The following is a 21,319-nucleotide window of genomic DNA, read 5'->3' on the forward strand; positions in this document are numbered from 1 at the left end:
TTAAAAGAAGTCTGTCAATTACAATCAGAGATTTGTTGGAATGATTTTAATACCTGAATCATCAGAAAATGCATTGCTTTAATTTAAATGCAAACCTTTAATTTAATGAAATTAAAGGTTTTAAGGAGCACTGGACTTTCTTAAGGTTATCATATATATATGTACATATATATACACACACATATATACATATATGTATACATATATACACATATATACATATATGTACACATATATACACATATATATACACATATATGTATACATATATACACATATATACACATATATGTATACATATATATACATATATGTATACATATATGTATACATATATATTATTGTGTTTTAGGTTTTGGGGTACATACATGTGAAGAACATGCAAGATTGTTGCATAGGTACATACATTGCAATGTGGTTTGCTGCCTTCCTTCCCATCACCTATATCTGGCATTTCTCCCCATGTTATCCCTCCCCAACTCCCCACCCCCTGCTGTCCCTCCCCTAGTTTCCCCTGGTACAGACCCGAAGGTGTGATGCTCCCCTCCCTGTGTCCACGTGTTCTCATTGTTCAACACTCGCCTAAGAGTGAGAACATGCAGTGTTTGATTTTCTGTTCTTGTGTCAGTTTGCTGAGAATGATGGTTTCCAGGTTCAACCAAGTTCCTACAAAGGACATGAACTCATCGTTTTTTATGACTGCATAGTATTCCATGGTTATCTTTTTTAAAGTGACATATATTTATGTTCATAAAATTCAGCCTCTACATCTCTTCCTCCCTTTATACCTACCTAACCAGTTCTAAAGCTTTACCTCTTAGCTTGGTTATTGAGAATATTTTCAGAGAAATAGAGACAAAACCAACAGGATTTTATGGTGAGAAGGAAATGCAGGCTAACTTGGGCCCAGGGACATGACTAAGAAGACCATGCTCACAATTACAAAGAAGACAAATTGGGATCAGTGTAGAAAAAGTGTCTGTTAAACTTTTCAATTAACCTCACATTCTAAAAACTCTTTGTAACTTTCAGAAGTATACTAAAATATTGACTTTTTAAAAAGAGTAGAGAATCAAACAAAATTTTTTACTATTTAGAAGAAGATATTATAGGCGGGTGACAGACAAGAGAACTAGATGATATATGCTGGCATTTCAGTTCTATAGAAAGCCAAGTATATATGTTGAAAAGTTGGTAATAAGGAAGACAAAAATTAACTTAGCTTTATTGTTATGATACCTTCTTTCTCATGTTCAGTCTTTTTTGTTTTTAATTCAATAACAAAACTTGCTTATTCACTTGAAACAGAACCCAGCTGCACTGAAGCTGCATTTTGAGTTAATGTTGGAAAAATTACAGCATAGTTACATTCCAACCAAAGCTTTTTTTTTTTTTTTTTTTTCATTTTAGAAACTAGCACACCAAGGAAACTCCCAGTGTGACCAAATTTTATGAGTCCTGCTGGCAAATACATCCTTGGAAATATTTTCATAATGGACTTAAAAAATAATTACTATGACATCAAACATATTTGAGTTCTTAGTTATTTTAAGTTTATACTGACAAAAGACACATTTATTGAGTCCATTGAATGGCTGCAGGGCCTTGCTAGAGATGGCTCACATAGGCTAGCAAAAGGTCAATGTATACATCTTCTCCCAAATCTTTGCTCCATGGCATTATGTACTGAAATTAGACATGATGGAAGTATTCATACAATGAAAATCAGCAAATTAGGAACGTTTTCTTTTGAGAGATGGTTTATCAGCATAACACTGGATTGATTAATAAACTTTTTTGTTTCAAACTTTATTATTGTTATTTTTATATTTTATGGTCATCTCTGATCAGTGATCTTTTTTAAATTATACTTTAAGTTTTAGGATATATGTGCAGAATGTGCAGGTTTGTTGCATAGGTATACTCATGCCATAGTGGTTTGCTGCACCCATCAACTCATCATCTACATTAGGTATTTCTCCTAATGCTATCCCTCTCCTAGCTCCCAACCCCTGACAGGCCCCAGTGTATGATGTTCCCCTCCCTGTGTCCATGTGCTCCCACTGTTCAACACCCACTCATGAGTGAGAACATACGATGTTTGGTTTTCCATTCCAGTGTTATTTGCTGAGGTTTTAATGTTATGAGACCAGTGGTTATTTAAATTTAGATTTCCTGGGATGTTCTAAGTTATGATTACTAACAACAAGACTGAACTTCACCTCCCATACCTCTACATAACTGTGTCACATAACAGCCTTTTTCATATAATTCATTTTGGCAAAATGTTGCTGTATATTTTTAACAAAATAAATAATGTAAAAGACAAAAACCTAGATACCCCAAACTGAAGCTCGACAATAGTTTTATAGCTATATAAGCTTCTTCATTTTTACTTATTCTCATTTATTTGCTCAATATCCAGAAATTCAGAACTTCACTTTTATTTATATGTTCTGCTACAATTTTTTTCTGCTATATCCATTTTCATCGATACTTCACATACGGAATTTCATTTAAAAATTACTTTAAAAAATAAGGCCCAGATAATTCATCTGGTCTTTATGTAAATAGATTTTCCTCCCATTTCTTAAGATTTTCCTACTTCCCCTTGGTACCAGCCCATGAATTAGTGCAGTACATTATGCTCAGTTAACCTGAAACATAATTGTACGTACATGTTTAACCTTATGAGAAAGAGGCCCACTGTGTACCAAACTGGCTGTCCCATTTTGTAGGTTGTACAAATTAAAAAATCACAAAGAATCTAATAAAAATTATTAGAATTGGTCAGTTAATTAGATTGATTGATTTTCAAATATTAAACTAACATTCCCAGCATACATTCAATAGCTATGATAAATTAACCTTTTTTTTTAACATAGTTAAATTCAAATTGAATATTTTTATGTAGATGGATCTGTACTTTTCTTTTCTGGAAATGTATTTGTCTTGATTGGGTACCAGTATGATTCTTGCCTAATACTTGAAATTTCTGACATGGTTTTTGTAATATATTTTCTCTTTAAATGTTTGATTGAATTCACCATAGAAGTTATTTGGGCCAGGTGTTCTCTGCCAGAAGATTTTTAAAATATAGATTCATTTTTTTAATAGAGATAGATTCACCTTATCTATTTCTTAATAGTGAAGTTTACTATTTTGTGTTTTTCAAGAATTTTAAAAGACATTCACCTAAGTTTCAAATTTTATGGATATAAAGTTGTTGGAAATATTCCTTTATTATCCTTTAAATATCTGTATGGTTTGTAGTGAAGTCACTTCTTTCATTCCTGATATTGGTAACTTTTTTTTCTTTTCCTTTTTCTTTGTTTTAGTCAGTCTAGCTAGAGTTTTATCAATTTTGTTGATTTCTGCAAATAAGGACTTTTTGGTTTCAGTAATTTTTCTTATTTTTGTGTTTGTAATTTCATCACTCTGTGCCATTATTATTTCCTTTCTTATGCTCGCTTGAGGTTTAATTTACATTTCATTTTCTAGTTTTTTAAGACAAAAAAATTGATTATGTATTTGAGACTGTTCTTTTTTTCTATGACCATTAAATGCTATAAATTTCCCTCTAAGGAGTGCTTTAGCTGCATCCCAGCAATTTTGATATGTTGTTAGGTTACCTAGTAAGTTTATGTTTAACCTTGTAAAACATTTAAGCTATATACATTTTCATCCAATTCAAATTATTTTATAATTTCCCTGCTTATTTCCTCTTGGAAGCATAAATTATTTAGATGTGTGTTTCTTTGTTCCCCAAATGTTTGGCCATTTTCATTTATCTTTCTGTTATTGAATCTCACAACCTATGCTTCCATTTCCAAATTCCCAGCCTCTACACTAATATTGTAATATGTTTGCTTTTAGATATGCTATAAACATACAATACATTTGGTACTCATTTAAATCTATTATTTCCATTTCCACTACTTTTTAAAATATAGATTGATGTTTCTGTCATGTATCATATTCCTTCTGCCTGAGGAATTTCCTTTTTTATTGCTTGTAGTATAATTAGGTTGATGATAAATTTCTTCCATGTTTGTCTGAAACTCTTTAGTTCTTATTCATGTTGAAACACATTTTCACTGGTTACAGAAAGCTGGATTGATAGTTTTGTTTTTGAATTTCAGCACTTTCAAATATGTCACTCATTATCATAAGGCTTCCATAGTTTCTAATGAGAAGTTTGCTTTCATTCTCATTTGTTTCTCAACAAATAATGTCCCTTTTTCTCTAACTGCTTCCTAGATTTCCTCTTCTATTTTTGCCTTTTAGAATTTTGAGTATAATGGTTCTAGTCAAATTCTTTGTGGAAGAGGATAATTTTCTGCTTTTTGTCCTTTCACTTTCTTGGATCTGAAGTTTCATCCTTTTCATTATTTTGGGGAAATTCTCAGTCGTTATTTCCACAATTATTTTATTTATATTTATTTATTTATTTTATATTTCTTTCACTCTTTCTTCTCCTATGAAATCCTAGTTACATTCATTTTAAGCCACATGACATTGTCTAAAAATACAAGAAGCTCTCTTCTTCTTCCTTTTTTTTTTTTCTTTTTGTTTTTCTTTTCCATTTACTCTTTGTGTTATAATTTGGGTGATTTCTATCAGCCTGTCTTCAAATTTATTGATTATTTCTCGGACTGTGTTGAATCTACAGATGACTCTGAAAGACATTTTTTTAATCAATGTTACTACGTTTTGTTTTTTTGAGATGGAATTTCACTCCTGTTACCCAGGCTGGAGTGCAATGGCGTGATCTCGGCTCACCGCAACCTCCACCTCCTGGGTTCAAGCAATTCTCCTGCCTCAGCCTCCTGAGTAGCTGGGACTACAGGCATGCACCACCATGCCCAGCTAATTTTTGTATTTTTAGTAGAGACAGGGTTTCACCATGTTGACCAGGATGGTCTTGATCTCTTGACCTCATGATCCACCCGCCTTGGCCTCCAAAAGTGCTGGGATTGCAGGCATGAGCCACCGCACCCGGCCGTTACTGTTTTTTATTGCTCATTACTTCAATTTGATTATTTCTTGTCATTTTAATTACCGTGCTGGAATTACTTATCTTTTCATGCATGTTACGAAATTTTTCTATGTCAGTCTTTATCACATTAATCATCAGCATTCATAGTTCTTTCAAATGTCCTGTCTGATTATTCCATATGACTTATATGAGTGTGGTTATTATGACTGGTTTGTCTCTTGACAGTGGGTTATTTTATCTTGCTCTTTTGTGTGCCACCAAACTTTCGCTTAAAAGCTAGATATCATACGTAAACAGTAGAGACTGAGGTAAATAGTTTTTATTCCTGTTTACTACTACTGTTTGGATAGGTTATTATTATGGAGGTCAAATCAGGTCAGTTGTGAGTAGATTGGAGTTTGCATTTTGTTGTTTATTTTCAGTGTAACACTAGCTTTAAATCTTTCTTGCATTACTTTGTGTCTGCAGCTTTAAAGGGTTATACTTTGACGTAGCCAAAACTTGGCTTTTAGCTATTCATTAAAATTTTCAAAATTTAAATAGCCCAGCCTTTTCTTCATACTCTTTGATAATCGTGTTTGTATTCATGTTGCCATTTCAGTTTAGGGGTATGGCTCTTTTCTTAGCTATTAGATTAATTTGTTTTTTAGTGATCTCTTACAGTTAATTCAGAAATTTCATGATCTAGTAATTATCAGGATCTTTTCCTTAGTGTTAGAATAAGAGAGAAATTCTCACAACATTTTTCATTGTAAGCAGAAGCTGAAGGTTCTTTCTCACTGCTTGTCTGTTTTGTATTGTTGACTCTATCAGGAAATGTATAACCAAACTTTACATGTGAGAAATATTTTCTATGTAAGATGGAAAGAAGTAGTTAGAATAAATGATTGCTGCTAATGTTAAATATGTTATTAGCATAGTGAGGCACCTACAACACAGTTTTAGTTGAATTATTTATGGACATATATTTTTTATTAGAATGTGACAATTTGATTATTCATCCAAAAATATATCTTGCTGACATTAATCATATTTTAAAAGTGGAAACCATGAGGTTTTTAATTTTTTAGGAACTTGGAACACTTTACAAACAGTATTCACAATTGAAGTTTTAGCTTGCAGTTCTGCCAAATCTATGCTTCTACAAAAAAAGGAAGAGAGAGAAAAAAAGAAAGAGCGGAGGTGTCAATTATCTACTGTGCTGCTGTGGGAAATCTAGCTATTTTAAGCACATCCTTCAATGTGGGTACTGACTTCACTTATCCTCTTCCAAACAACTTCAGATTTAGAATGCTCCAGTTCATTAAGTATTTTAAAATGTTATGCAGTTGAAAAGAGGCCAATCTCATAAGTAACTTTTGGGTAACTGAACAATTTGATGCAGACTTTACCTCTTCCATATATTTCCTGTTGAGTTTCCTAGTCCAAAACTTATTTAAAGTGATTACATAGAAAGAATTTCAGTCATCCCAGACTGCTCTCTTTTGCTTTCATATAGGGATTCTTTTCTGACTGGTCTCTAGGCAGCATACAATTTCTATTACCTTTAATAGTGCTTACCATAATAGGTCTGGAATACACAAATAGTAAGATTTCACATTTTCTCTAAATAACAAAGCAATAAATGTTGTCTTTAAATAAATGATGGAAAAATTATCTTTGTAATCCTGTATCCAAATCCACAAAACCAAAATCTTTGTTAACATTCAGATTGAGAAACCAGAGTAAAATTCTTTCTGCATTTTTTCCACTTTTAAATTAATAAAAACAATGGGAATGAGAAATCAAATTAGAAGCTGTATCATTGATGACCCTAGAAGACATTTTTGTTCCCAACTCATGATAAGAATAAAAAGTTGTCAATGGAAATGAAATAAAAATGACCAAAGGTAAGAAAGGATTCTGAGGGAGACTGAATCTCATACTACCAGAGTTTCAAAGGATTATTTAATAAATCAACTGGAAAAAAACATGTAGTGTATCTACCTCATCCCAATATATAAATATATTCTACAAACATTGTATTTAAAATATATCTAAAAACAAAATTAGAAATGCATATCATAGGCAATTAGTCCATAAAATTTAACTGGGCAAGACTTTAAAAATTAACTGAAAAGTAAAATAATTTTGAAAATGCAATTCTAGAAGTATCTTTGTTCAAAAGCAGAAGTAATACTGAGGAAGATACTGAAAAATCATTGGAGATAAAAGACATACTGGAGCAAAGTAATATAATAAACTGGAGCAAAGTAATATAATAAACAAAAAGCCAATTATTCTAATGTGAAAGAATTTTTAAGTGACAAGTAATCGAATTAAATATTAGCAAAGCTATAAATACCTAGATAACAGCAAACTAAAAACTCAAAATTCACATGCAGATTCAACTTTACTAAAAACTAAAGAAATGAAAACAATAAATATTTTTTACTCATCAATTTGGTGTTGAAGATAAATATTAAAAATATATCATTATGGCAACTGCATGGGAAAACAGTTCTCATATATTGTTGCCAACTATAAAATTGAGAAAGCTTCTTTAGAGGACCTTCGGAAACATACATTAGAATTTAAAAGTCATGTTTCTTTTGTCTCTTTTATGTTGGGAAACACTACAAAGGAGAAAGGACTTACAGAGTGCCTACATAAATTGGTTATGAGTAACAAATAAACAAGGAACAACAAACTGTGGAAGGCTGCAGGAGCCTCTGAGGAGGAAGGCCTCTCCATGCCTCATGTTCCGGTGCAGGGTTGCCTAGGCTCTGTTACCATAAACATTGTGCTCAAGGACTTAAAACCCCTTTGTAGCACTATGATGTAGCCAGACTTGCAGGCTCCTTGTAAGGCCCTGGTTCCATCAACTATACATAGGTAATTGGCTAAAGATAACCACATGTGCTTGTTTTGTGAAACTCCCAAACCTCCACTGTTATCAATCCTTAGAATGGCACATCAATTCTGGTTCACTGATTCAGTTCTGGCTCACTGATTCACTCTACCATCACTCGACCCCTACCCTGTAGATCAGAGTAATTGTAATCAACAAATAGTGTGGATGATCAGAGCTCGGGGCCTTAACTGTGACCTCCAGGGTAATAAAGTGATGGTCCCCTGGTCCCACTTTTTCTCTTAATCTTTTTCTCATTCTTTTTTCTCCACTGGACTTGGGGTACCCACAGGTGATGTAGGGCTGGCTCCCTACATTTTGGTGCCCAATCTGAGGTTCATGGATTCCTACATTCTGGCACCCAACGTATGGGCTCATGGACTTCCTATATTTTGTAATTTTTATAATTTATTTAAAAACCATTCTCACATCTATACATATGTTTTTGCAAATAAAAATGGTATAGATATAAAAATAGTATATAGATATATACTTTGGTGTTTTTGTTTTAAGAGTAAATGGCTAGGAAGAATTGAAATAGTAAGAATAGAATTTTGGTTAAATAAATTATTGCATTGTCAAGAGGAATACTCCATTATATTGTGCTCCTATAAAGTCCAATTGTGTGTGTGTGTGTGTGAGTGAGTGTGTGTGTGTGTGTGTGTGTGTATTTATGCATAGAGCATTAGTGATTTATCTGGGAGATTGAATAATCATCTGAAAAAAGAGAGACTTCAGAAAGTCGTTTTGTTGTATTTTCTGTAAAATATACTATAATTATTAAAATATTATGTATTTCTATAAGCTGCTATGGGAAACAAAGCTCCAAAGTTCCAAGTCATTTTTTTAAGTAGAAAAAAAAATGAAATTTAGCTTCCCCAGTATACTTGTGGGCATACTGTTAAGAATGAGAAGACTTAGGTTTTCTTCACATGCCTTTATCATCCGAATGGGCCTCCATTATCTTTCAGAGCTATTAATAGAGAGATTGATAGATATATACTAATATATAAAGATATATTATGCATATTAACATCATTTTAGCTTGAAATGTAAATTGATCAATGTAACAATTTCCAACATTAGAATGCTTAGTATTCCCTTACATTTCCATGTATTAATATATTTTTCTTTTCACTTTTTTGACATTGTATTTAAAAAGAAAGTTAAGTGAGATATTACACATTGCATTATAAAATAATCTAAATTTTTACTTAAAGTTCTGGTTTTTTTTTTTTTTTTTTTAAGTATTGGTGATTTCTTCCACAGCAATTATTTCCTCCTTTCCTGTTTTGTCAACTGAGGTATAAGTATTGCTAGACACACATAGAAAAAGTTTGGCCTATTTCCCCAATGATATTAGTTAATTGTCAGAAAAATGTTAAAGTTAAATGTATATTTTAGATATTATATCAAAGTTTAGGGATTCTGGTGCACTGTTTTCTAGTTTAATTCTTTAAAAATAATTAAAAAGTGATTAATGTATAATTAGAATGTTTTCTCAAAATGGAGAACAGTAGGTTTTTTCTACTTAATTTAACATTAACATGCTTTATTTCAAATAAATTCTCATTACAATTTAAACAATAAAATTTCCCCAGGTGCTTTAATATTCATTTTGAGAAATTCTTTCTGCATTATTCTATGTTGTTTATTTCATTTGTTATATTACAAAAATTAATGTCCAAGATAACATTGAAGTTGACTGGGGGGGAAACAATAGATTTGAGAGATACAATGCAGTACAGTATTACCAACCAAGTTCTTCAGTGAACCTCTTATCTTAGATTCATGTTCTATTAAACTGACCAGAAGAGACTAATGAGAATGATCTAAAAGACAAGTTTAAGACTAAAGAGCCCAAATTCAATCAATTTCCTGGAGTGCTAAAGAGTAGTTGTACCTCAAGATTGGTATCAATTAATGGATGTTCCATTGGATCTCAAGTAACATGGCAAATTTCAATTTACTGTTACCTACATAGGCAAAGGAAGCCTTTAGTGGTAGGAAACTTGATTTGAATATTTTCAACTGTGTGAGCCCAAGGGCTATCTATATTTTGCTCTACAGTCTATTCACTAACATCAAAAATGTAATAAAGTTTAATTCATTTTATGTTCTCCTTTTTCCCATGCTTTCAAAAAATCAATAAAAAGCATATTAGCATATGTATTTTACTAACACTTCATATAAGCTCGAGGGATGTCTCCCTTTATATCTCTTTAAACTTCCAGTTACTCTGAATATTCCATTCATTAATTTTCCTTTGTCCTTGTTGACATATATAGTAGACACTTTGTTAAGCAAATATATAAATAAAATTTATAACTCTCCGTGATAATTAATACCTGATTAGTATTGTCCACATTGCAGATAGTTTTCACTTATGTTGACTTTTATTAAGCTAAGAAAACACAATCAAGACAATTTTTTAGATAAGAAAGATAATTTTATCATGATTTATAAGCAAAATATTTTTCCTAATTTTTTCAGAAAGATGAACTCAAGGATTTAAAGATGTGGAGATGATGTAATCTAATTGAATGAAATTAAGAAAAATATATGCAAATAGAGCAGCTAATATTTTGCAAAACTAAAAACTGTTTGAGGGTATGCAGTGTGTTATTTATCTTTGAATCTGCAAATCCTAACACAATAACTGATCTTTTAAAAACTCTCAGTAAATGTATTATATTTAATATTTTATTGAATGAAACTATCACTGACTCACTGAATAAATCAAAAGATATGTCAGTTTTCTGGGAAGCTTGATAACACTTACCATCTTCATATTGGTTCAAAAGTACTTGTGTAGTCAAAAGAATTCTGAGTTACAACTGCAGTCTATCACACTGCTACTGATTACTGATAAGATGCTCAATTCTTGCAGTATTTAGTTTCTCATCTGTAACTACAGATGCTCCACTCATTTTTAATATACTTCAAGGAATTTACTCACCAAATTTCATAAACTTTATAGACAAATTATTTCATAATAGCTTTAGTTTTTTAGCTGCCATTTACTGTTCTTTTTTGCTTTCCCCTCAAATATATGGGTTTTCTTTTAAAAATATGAAAAAGAGTCAATCCACTCCATTTTTGTCATATAGTATAACCTCTGTAGAGTGCAGCCTTCATTCTCATTAGTGAGACATGAACTCTGCCAATAGCCAGAAGCAATCTATACATAAACTCTCAGTATGGCGGAAGGGTCAACAACATGCAGCAGTTCCACTGGCCAAAAATGATGATGACAACTATTAAATAATCTTTTTCCTCTCCATACCTGCAAGGGCCAAACAGAAATGATTTATGTTTTCTAAAATAGTACCTCATTTATTATTTATTATTTTTAGCTGATCCATGGATCTCTAATAGGAGCATATAAAAACTAAACTTTAGCTCAATAATGACATAAATGATATATCCACACTTTTGCTTTCTATACATAAGAATACGTTTGTGAGGAAAGTGACAACAGAATTAATGAAGACTATTTGTAATTTTTTTATCAGCTGTGCAATAAAATTTTGGAAGAGTTTACCACTAGCACAAAGGGAAAGATACAAAACTTACCAATATTTTTTGGTCTCTGTGTAATTTAATGTGATTGGGTAGGTCAAATTCAATTTTGTCAGTAGCAATGACTCCAGTTTGCATGAACAATAAATCCTTATAGATAGGTAGATATTTATCTGAGTAACATTTCTTTGAGTTATATTTCAAGACTGTTTCATTTAGCACCTTGATATTTTCATGTCTTGCCCAGTGATGATAATAAAACATTTATTTGTAGCTACCCTTGATATTTCTTTTGATTTATGATATTATTCAATACCATCCTTATGTAACAAATTACTTATTTATATTATCATAAACCACATTCACAGAATCTGTATTCCTCTCTAAACTTCAACTCACTACTTGTATAGTTACTTTGATATGTCCTCCCACAGACAAGTATGGGCACAACTTGTGTTAACTGAATTTTCTCTTTTAGATTATCAGCCACAAAATATTGCAATTTATTAAATTAATAATTTAACTATTTTTCTGGTGCCCTTAGATGTTTCATTTTGTTGCTTATCAAATATGAATAGTAGGCCTTAACATAGGAGACAATATGATAGTGATTATTGCATATTTCTATAATAAACCTCATAAATTTTTCAAAAAGCTTAGCTTGAATAGAACAGAATAATATCGACTTGCATTGTAGAGTTCAAAGAAATGTCATATTTTCCTTTCAAGATTATTTTGAATTTCCTTACTATTTGAAAATGATATTAATAACACTAAATCTTTTTGACTGTGTAATCTGAATTCATCCAGAATTATCAGCTTGGTAGCAATAGCACTTGTATATTTGCCTTACTTTATACAGTAACATAAAACTTCATAGGTGGAAAACACCCAATAAACTACTATCTCAAATTTTCTTATTTCATTCAAGTGGAAATTGAGACCTGGAGAGCTTAAGACATTTTCTGTTTAGGTAGTTTAAGTGCCAGCAGGGTAAGGTCAAGAACTGTGGTCTTATGATTCCTGATTCAATGCTTATATTAACCTTTTGTCATTAGACAGTTTCTTTCTTCTCTAGTGTCACTTATCTATGCAAATATTCCATATTCTATTATGAAGTGTCTCTAATTATCATATTGTGTCTTTATACCATTGGAAAGTAGTATTTTTCCATTTCCTTTAAGTTAAATGTAAATCAACTTCCTAAATTGCTGACAGGACATCAGCAAAAAACTGACTTTATAAAAAAGTCACATTTATATATATATATATATATATATATATATATATATTCACATACACACACACACACAAGGGATACATATATGCACATTGTATATGTATATGCATTATGTATACACATAGCATGCATATATATATAGCATACATATATATACTAATGGTAAGACTAGAATAGTAGTAAGATCTAGTCAATGGAAAATAAAGCAGCCAGGACTTCTCTGAAAGAATACCCAGTAGTCTCTCTCAGTTGTGTTCAAGTTTTGAATAATTTTTCTGGCAATTATCAATCCATCCATATGCTGAATACTCCTCTCTAAAGGTATTTTGGAAAAAAAATTAATAAAATTTATTGTGAAACCAGTGTTTTTGCAGGTGGATTACAATGAAAATTTAGGCAAATGATTTGTATTTTTGCTCTTTTTCATTGCTGTGGGCTTCAGAAGCTCCCTCATGTCCACTTTCTACCCCAGAAGCATGAGAGTATTTCAGTGTATGTTAGCAATGTCCACTGTTGTGGGTTCAGAATCTCTGACAACATCTAAAGAACACTGAAATCTGTCATTGAAATTTCACTGAAATATGTTCTATTGAGGATACATAGAACCCTATGTTGGTACAGTCCTAATGAACTGGATTAAAATTCTTTCTGGAATAGAAAGAAAGGAGAAAATTAACATGAAATAAACGTCTTGAACTTTTACTTAATTTTATCTTTTGTACAAGGCATTAAGTGCTATTTATCCTATTCAGTCTATTAAGAAAAGAAACCAAGAACCAAGTTGACACAGTAGTAATGCCTTAGGCGTGAGGAAGTGCTGCAGATCCATAGTGGAGCACTTCGAATGTTACTCACATTGGACACAAGTTGGAATCTGAAACAGTGATTTCTTTGGTTTCTGAATCTCATGTTGTCCCCACAGGCATTAATTTAGAAAGGGAAATTTGCACATAGTTGAATTTCCTCAGCATCTGAAGGAGGTTGATGTAATGAATCTGTGAAAAGATAAATTAATAGTGATGTCATCTCATCTTGAAAAAACAGGTTGGCAAGCCTATATTCTACCTACTAAATAGAGCTTCACTAGCACATTACACTCAACGACTACTGGTATCTTCATCATTTATATAAAGAATAATTGTACCAGAAGAAATCCTACAGATCCTTTTCATAAACAATCTTAGTACATAAGACAATTGATCAGCATCTTTCCATGTCTCAATAAACTGAATGCAATAGAAACTTAGCTACTGTCGTTTTGAAAGTATAAATTACCAATATGAGCTAAGTTGAACTTTTGTGATAGTCTATGTTTATCAAATTAAGTTGTAATTAGATGATATTTTGGCATTTAAATTATGCTGTCTTTGTAATTCCATATTGTATCCAGATATTTTCATGTAATACATTTATTTATAGTCATGAACCTAGGTATTGTGTTTTACTCATTATACCTAGTACTTAGAGCAGTGCTTGAAAAAGAAACTCAATAAATGTTTCTGAGTATCACAATAAGCAGATAGAATAGATTGTCCTAGACAATGTTGTGAAGCCTGAGAAACATCATAGAGCGGCAAGTATTTCCATTAAGTAGCACGGAACATTCCCCTCAGTCAAACAATAAATGTATTCATTCATGTTCATTATCTCAAGTTCATGATTTGTTGAAATAGGCACTTTAGCACCATTTGGTGGTGGTATGCACATTTCCAAATATAAAGATGATTAATTCTGCTAAAACAACCTGTTACAAAATCAGGACATTGAATTTCTTCAGAAGTCCTAGTTGGCCCCCAAATCACTGAATGTTTATTATTTCCTTCTGGCTATTGAAAATAATCTATCCTTGGCATAAAGTTTGCTCGAATATAATTGTCATTTCAAATTAAAGAAAATAAGATAAATCAAAGTTGAGGGGAAAGTTCATGATATTATATCATGTCATTTTATTTCATTTAGATTTGCTCTATTCCTTTTTTTCCACCAGTAATTGTTATAATGATAGTCCTCACTTTATTTCCAAAATGATCAGAGGAAGTGGTTTTGAAAGCATTGTTATCAGAGTAAAGCCAAAGATTAGGCAATTAGTAATGTCAAGATATGATAAGTGCTGTTACCCATCTAGAAATCTAGAATTTTTTGAAGTATCTTATTCCATTTCTGCTATCTATAGGTTGACCTTGTGAAGTCTAGACAGATTATTTTTCCAAAGAACTGCAGTGTATGATTCAACAAAAGATTTTTAAAAATTAGGTGAAGGATTTTAAATACTTTGTATTACTTTTTAGACCCAAAGATCTTTTCCTCAGTGCCTTTCCTAATGAGATTTCCTTCACACGGAATTTGCATTGTTTAAAGTTCTCTATGAAGCCATGTGCTCTAGGAAGGCATGGCTCTTACCCTAGGGACTTTCTAATATACAGTACTTCTCACGGTTTTATTTCTAAAGAGCTGACACAACTCAGGGTTCATCGCCTTGTAATTTTTGTACTCCAATTCCCTATAGTTGGGTTGCCAGAGGGAACATAGAGACATTCTGATTCAGAAAGAATATGGTCATTTGATTTTTTAGGAGTTTGGTTATGTGAAAAACATCATCACTGTTCTGCAAGCTCCCCAGGATTACTTCCTACTGTTAGGTGACTTTTTACCTTTAACTCTAACACTGTACCAAGATTTGTCACCCATGTCTGGTGCTCCCTTGCAAGAAACAGTCAAAATATACAAACACAATGTGCCAGGTTTTCTCACCAATTTCTCTGGTCAACTCAAAAAATAAAGAATACAATTTTCTTTTCTGACTATAGTCAAAATTTGTTTCCTGTTGAAACAGCTATTCTGGATCAATTAACCTTCAAATGCCCCATCAAAATAGTGCATTTGTACTTTATCACCTGATGCAAGGGAGCATTTATATGTGACTAAGCTCTTATTTGAGGGAAGCTAGTGATAAAGTGTAGAAACTAAAAGTTAGGTAGCCTGAATGTTTAAAAAAATACATTGAAGTGAATGCTTGTTGCCAAACATAAAATCTAGTTTTGTTAGCCTGAGAAAACATGTAACTAAGATGATTTCAACATTGTCCTCAGCTTAACTGAACTTTACACCAATTTCCTCCTAGCTCCCCTTTTTCTTGGAGCATTTACTTGAAAAAAAAAAAAAACTTGCAATTGTAAATTATGTCTCTATTTTCTTGAAATATAAATCTCCTATCACACTCTTGCTAGTTTTACAACCCAGGAATATCTTTCTCAACAACATGAGAGCCATCCTCACTATAATGTAATCATTAAGAGTGGCCTTATCTACCAGTCTCTGTAGGAGGATGGGAGACTAACTTCTGTAAGCACCATTTAGCAGAACAGATGCCTAATCATCTTGACCAACTTCTTTTTAAGGAGACCTTAGAGTTCTCTCTCTTTTGTTCTGTCACTCCAGTCGTGGAAATGAGTTCAGTCTCTTTCTCCTATTTTAATAGTCTTGACTGCTAATACAATAGTCTTGAATAAAGTCTTTCCTGTTTAATTCATCCAGGGTAATTCTTCCTTGAAATGTATTTTCAATTGATGTAACTTTAACAGTTTTTCAAGATCATATTCATTGTGTTACAGGACTGCCAGCTTTATACGCCCACTGTGCAACAACAGACCAATATTTTGAAACAACAGGGTTTGCAGCAGAGTTTAATAATCACAAGGCCACCAGATGAGGAAACAAGGAATTCTCAAGCTTCAAATCCATTTATTTGAGGAGTTTTGGGCCATGATCTTTAAGAGGATCATAGAGGGCAAAGGGCTGGAAAATTGGGGATAACCGTTGGTCAGGGTAAGGAGGATGAAATCATCAGAATGTGAAAACTCTACTCTTCCATAAGTCAGCTTCATACTGGGCCCTTTAGACTAGCTAGCATGAGTAGTTTTTTTTGGTTTACAGAACCTACAGGAGAAACTCAAAACGCAAACAGCAAACTTATCATCTCACAATGTCTTTAATTTTACCTATAGAACAAAGAGTCTTGTGACAAGGGTTATGTTATTCTGGGGTAGTAAGCAGTGACCATCTGCAAGGAAGTGAGTTAAAAGGTAAGCTGGCTAATGATTACTGATGATTGTGCTGCAAGCTGAGTTGAAAGGTTTTTTCCCCTTAGTGGAGTTTATAAAGTTTTCTTGGAAACAATTTCAAAAGTCTAGTATTCTTTAGGTCCAAATGATATTGAGGCAAAATTGGTATCTTTGCTAAAGATCAGTGGGGAAGCTACATTACTGATTTAAGCTATTCTGCTTAATTTACTTCTGTATTGATCACCACTGCTCCTAGCATGAATCCATGTTAGGTGTAGGTCAAGAATAAGAACAGCTTTCACAACTATGGAATCATTCTAACTTTATGTACTTCAAAGACAAGAAACTTGCATTTATTTTTAATCAGAAATCTTATATAAATAAAGGAACAATGAAAAGGCTTTTCAGGGGGGAAAAGGAAGAGGATCTAAAAAGTATTGATGTATAAATCAGACTTATCTCAATAACCTGAGATGCCCCAGTGTTCTGGGAAGGATGCCAGTGGGCTACAGGTAATTAAGGAATTAAAATCTTATGGTTTGACATGATACTGGAAACTATTCTTTCCCAAATAAATTCTGCTTAAAAGATTCTCCTAGAATCCTTCTGGCTGATGCCAGGTAAGTTGATTAGCCTCTGCTGTGGTGTTTAAGTTAAATGATCAAAAGCAATGTGACAAACTAAAATGTGACTCACCTCTCTAAGGCCAGATGTTTCTGATAAAGGGACTTCATCACCTCCTATATATCTCAGTCTTCCTCTCCCCAATCAATGAATCAAAAATGAATCAAAAATACTTTATCTAAAAGACCCTGGGAATTATGACTGAATTCCCTACACTAACCATAGCAACAACTAGTGGAATACTTATATACCTGAAGATTTTCTACTCTAGAGAACACATTTTCTTGGTGTATTTTTTCACTATAGAAGCAGTTACATCTTCCACATATAAAATTTTGGATATAGCTACCAAGGCCAACTTTTTCTCTGCTATTATAGTCAATATTTGACAAAAACTCCAAATTAGAATGCACAACTCCCAAGGACTCTCTTAACAATTGTACTGGGAATAGGCCTTAGTAGAAGGATAGACCAAATTTCTTATTACCAGAAGAGGAAACCAATACTTTACTCTGGGGAAAGACTATACCCTGTTATTCGTAGTCTGAACTATGTAGGACAAGACTTATGTTACGTAAAATTCTTACCCTAATTGGTTTAAATGATTTACATTAACCTAATTATTGTGCTGTTTTTCCTTAACTCTAGTTGCTACATATAGATATAATTTTTAATCATTCATTGTAATAGCCCTTGACAAGATATTTTCTTCAAAAGTTTATTTTGGTGTTATTTAGGGTGATTTGTTATTAGGGTGGTGTTATTAGGGTGTTATTTGATCTTATTTAGTGTACCAGACATTGCACTCTAGTTACCAAAATGGAATAGTTGTTGTTTTTGTTTTTCTTTCCTTGAGAAATTTTTGCAGTGTTTTTTGTTGTGATTTTTGGGTTTCATGGGGAATTATTTTAAATTAATCACACATTAGTTTTTCAAAAACTCTGCTATAAAGAAGTCTCTCCACTCCATAAAATAATGAGATTTTTCAAAGGCAAAATCAAAATCATATAGCTAAGTCTGAGTATACGCTGAACATTAAATTTGAACCAGAATCAGCATACAAATGAAAAATGTTAATTATCCTTAAGTTGTATGGAGTATCTTACATAGGAAAACAGTCAAATGTGTCCCACATAAGTCAATTCAAGACTCACTGTTTAAAACTAGTCTGTGCGTCAAAGACCTCCCATTATCAGGAAAAAATGCTGAAAATACAGTAGGCGCTTCTTAAGCCTGGGGACACATTCCAACACCTTCAGTGTATGCCTGAAACTATTGATAGTACCAAACCCTACATAGAATCTGCTTGTTCCTAAACACACTCACATATGATAAATTTAATTAATAAATTAGGCACAGTAAGAGTTTAATCAGTGAAACTAATAGCAAAATAGAATAATTTAATAACAATATAAATTGTTATAGAGTGGAATATATTGTTACTGTAGACCTTAGCAACTTAAATGTCTGCTTTGTTTTCTTTCCTTATTAAGTCAAAAACATTCACCTTTTCACTTAAAGGAAGCACTCTATGTCTTCTCTTTCACATATCCAAGTCTCCAGCATCACTAACACTTTAGCTTTGTGGCTATTAAATAAAATAGAGGCTGCTTGAACACCAGCAACAATACATGATAGTCAATCTGATAATCAACATGGCTGCTAAATGACTAGCAGGGGGCTGGAATATACAGCAGGTAGCATATACAGTATGGGCATGCTGGGCAAGGGATGATCACATCCAGGTGAGATGGAATGAAACAATTCAAGGTTACATCACATTACTCAGAATGACATGTAATTTAAAACATGAATTGTTTATCTCTGGAAGTTTTCATTTATTATTTTCAGACTCTGGTTGACTGCAGGTAACTGAAATTGTGGAAAGTGAAACCATGAATAAGAGGAGCAACTATACCATCAAAAAATGCTATGCCAGTAAATAGCCCATGATGGCTGCACATCTAGGAAGACAGGAGGATAGAAAGGAATGAGCAAAGCAGTAGGGACAGAGATAGAGAAGATACAAACAAAATACTTGTCAACCAAAGTGAGCCACCCACCTATATCCAAAAACATGCAAACACATTGATGTTATTGCAAAAAATAAATTAACAGCCAGACGAGAACTCCTGATAATACTGATTTTACTGAAGAATCTGAAAACTATATTGAAATTGTCCTGTTTAAGATAGTCAGAAAAGGCAGGGTGCCGTGGCTCATGCCTATAATCCCAGCATGTTGGGAGACCAAGGAGGGTGGATCACGAAGTCAAGAGATCGAGACCATCCTGGTCAACATGGTGAAACCCCGTCTCTACTAAAAATACAAAAATTAGCTGGGCATGGTGGCGCATACCTGTAATCTCAGATACTCAGGAGGCTGAGGCAGGAGAATTGCCTGAATCCAGGAGGCGGACGTTGCGGTGAGCCAAGATCACGCCATTGCACTCCAGCCTGGGTAACAAGAGCAAAACTCTGTCTCAAAAAAAAAAAAAAAGACAGAAAAATAAAAATTCATAATGGTATTAATTTAATCTATAATAATCACTTTTCTTTAAAAAAGTCAAGAAATCAGAAAACAAAATATGACAAACATGAAGATAACAGGAATAAAAAGTAGAAATCTTAAATAAAAATCATAATCAAAATATCAAGAGCACTTAGGAACTTAAACTCTATTATGATGTCATAAATAACAAAGTAAGATTAAGAAACTGCAAGTAAACTCCAGTTCCTCAAGTGTAATGTCCAGGAAACCAAGTTGAGATTCAAGAGAGCAATGGTGACCACGGAGAGTGGAGAGGAGTGAGGCAGGACAGCTGCCCACCCAGGATGGGCACAGAGCCAGGGGCGGCTCCCTACTATGGGGAAAGGACAAGTGAGTCAGAGCACTTGGGGACTCACACTTCTGTCATGGACTTTTGCAACCCTGGGCACGGGAAATCCTCCGGAGCCCCCATCTCCTGACCGACACAGAGAACTTCCTGGAGTCTGGGCAAGGCCTCTGCTCAAGCCCATGTGGGGCCCCATGGGCCTTGGATCCCTGAACACCTTGGTGCCAGTTGCCATAGCCACATCAACACCAAGAGCCAGCTCTCTCCAACAGGAGATGGGTCACATTTACGGTGCTGAGGAGCAGAGGAACTGCAGGCCTCACCTCCCCTCCACCTCACTAAGGAAAGCCCACTGGCCTGAGACCTTAGCCCTTAGTGCAGTCTGGCCACTGCCCCACTTCTGGCTTCAGAAACTCTGGCCAATCACAGCCCTGCATTTCTCTGGGCCTGCCCTCCTAGACATAACTGACAGGCTCACTGGAATTCCCATTGCCACTGTCCCTACCCCTGCTGCCCTCAGGCTGAAGAAAGAACCAAGAACCCAGGAGGAGTCATGGGCCTGCAGTATGCTGCAGCTGCCCTTCGGAAAAGCAGCCAGACTGTTTTCCATGCAGGTCCTTGCCCTTCTGGCTCCTCACGAGGATTTCCTAGCCCGAGACACCATAGCAACGACCCACCTGACGTGCACACTTCAGTCATTGAGGGCTTTTGGGTTCCAGCCCCAACCCTGTTGCTGGGTGTCCTTAGTCCCGGTGGTGACAAGGGAGTGAGAAAAAAATAAAGACAAAGACAAGAGTATAGTTTCACAGCGTGGGTCCAGGGGACCAATGCAAACTCGTCGGGACAGCGTTGGCCTTGAGCTCTGGACTCCACAACCTTTTATTAGGTGCACAATCTCATTAATCTTGTGGGCTGAAGCAGAGGGTTTTCGGGGAAGGACTAAAAACTACTGTGGAGTAAGATAGCCGGAGTAGGGGAGTAGGGGAAGAGTGTGTGTCTGCAGCATTCAATAGCACATGTGATTCTTCTAAGAGATGCAACCCTAGGACACTGAACTTTACCGCTGGTTGTTATCAAGGTATATTTGCATAGAAGCACAGTGGATAAGGTGTCACCAGGTCTGACCACACACAATGCATCAAGAGGC

General features: G+C 33.9%; 1 long non-coding RNA gene across 1 annotated transcript in view; it reads left to right on the forward strand.

Annotated features, from left to right (window-relative positions):
• LOC105714583 (uncharacterized) overlaps positions 1-21,319 on the forward strand; it is a 114,825-nt gene that overhangs the window by 62,098 nt on the left and 31,408 nt on the right. The gene's annotated exons all lie outside the window — the stretch shown is intronic.

This window comes from Aotus nancymaae, unplaced genomic scaffold (genome assembly GCF_030222135.1).
Source record: "Aotus nancymaae isolate 86718 unplaced genomic scaffold, 86718_ANA_hifiasm-v0.15.2.pri h1tg000033l, whole genome shotgun sequence".
In the NCBI taxonomy this organism is placed as follows: domain Eukaryota; kingdom Metazoa; phylum Chordata; class Mammalia; order Primates; family Aotidae; genus Aotus; species Aotus nancymaae.